The sequence below is a fragment of the Otolemur garnettii genome, unplaced genomic scaffold, assembly GCF_000181295.1.
Source record: "Otolemur garnettii isolate 467f Iridium unplaced genomic scaffold, OtoGar3 scaffold00022, whole genome shotgun sequence".
Classification (NCBI taxonomy): domain Eukaryota; kingdom Metazoa; phylum Chordata; class Mammalia; order Primates; family Galagidae; genus Otolemur; species Otolemur garnettii.
The window spans coordinates 1,676,003-1,677,613 of NW_003852417.1; positions in this window are offsets into that span (position 1 = coordinate 1,676,003).

The following is a 1,611-nucleotide window of genomic DNA, read 5'->3' on the forward strand; positions in this document are numbered from 1 at the left end:
AAAAAAAAAAAAAAGAGCTCAATGTACCTTTATAAAGGCTTGGTGCATGGTAAATGTTAAGATATAGGTTGGAGTTCTCCAGACAAACAGAACCAATAGGTTCATATATAGATATGTGGAAAGAGTTGTTTTGTTTTGAGATAAAGTCTTACTCTGTCACTCTGGCTAGAGTGCTATGGCATAATTGTAGCTCATAGCAAACTCAAATTCTTGGGCTCAAGCGATCCTCTTGCCTCAGCCTCCTAAGTAGCTGAGACTGTAAGTGCCCCCCACAAAACCCAGCTTGTTTCTCTATTTTTAGTAGAGTCAGGGTCTTGCTCCTGCTCAGGCTGGTCTTGAACTCCTGAGCTCAAGCAATCCACCACCTTAGCCTCCCACAGTACTAGTGTTCTAGGCAGGAGCCACCACACACAGTCTAGAGATTTAATTGTGAGAGATTGGGTCAAAATTGTTTAGGCTAAGAAGTTCCATCCATAATCTGTAAAATGAAAGCCCAGGAAAACAGGTGGTATAGTTGAAGTTCAGACCCAAAGGCCTGAGAACAAAGCAGCCAACGGTATAATTCATTTCATGTCTGAAAGGCCAAGATTCAGGAGCAACAATATCTGAAGGTTGGTGAAGATGGATGTCTCAGCTCAAGCAAAAGACCAAATTCACCTTCTTCCACCTTTTTCTTCTATTTGGGCCCTCAACAGATTGGATGATGTCACCCCCCATTTGTGAGAAAGGATCTTCTTTTTTTTATATACATATATTTCAGGCTCCTTTATTCCATGAATATTTACAGAACATCAACTATAGGCAAAACATTGACATAATCATTGAAGATAACATTGGGACAAATGTATCAATTTTATGAGGAAACAAAGCATTATCTACAAATCAATTATGAGATAAGAGTACTCATTGCCACCACTCCTAGTAAAGTTCAAGATCCTAGCTAGTACAATGATGATAACTTAAAAATCCCAATAGTTTGTAAAAAAAATACAAATTTCATTACTTCCGAGTTACCAAAAAATTCAGCAATATAGCTAACTTCAAAATAACTATACAAAATCAATTATATTCCTATATAAAAAAGAATTACAACATAATATTAGAAAAAGAATCGTAGTATTACATCAGCAACCAAAATAGAAAGTACCTATCAATATAGCTTCAACAAGAGCTGTGCGATTTTTTTTTGAATAATCTTTTACTACTTGTTTGTTACAGAATACACAAGACAAAATAAAAATAGCAAACAAATTTTTTTCCTTATTATGTTTTTACCAAAGTCTAAAAAAAAATAGATGACTAATATATATAAATAAAAGTAAAAAATAATTTCTAAAAAAAAGATCATGCCAAGTCTTATAGACAATAGAAATAGAAATACTTCAAAATCATTCTACTTAGTCTGGATACCCCAATAGTAAAATTAGAAAAAATATATTATTATAAAGGGGAAATTACAGACATATTTCACTGATGAATAAGGATATAATATGTAAACAACATATTGACATGTTGAATTAAAAATTGATGTTTAAGGCTCGGCGCCTATGGCTCAACCGGCTAAGGCGCCAGCCACGTACACCTAAGGTGGCGGGTTCGAATCCCCAGCCC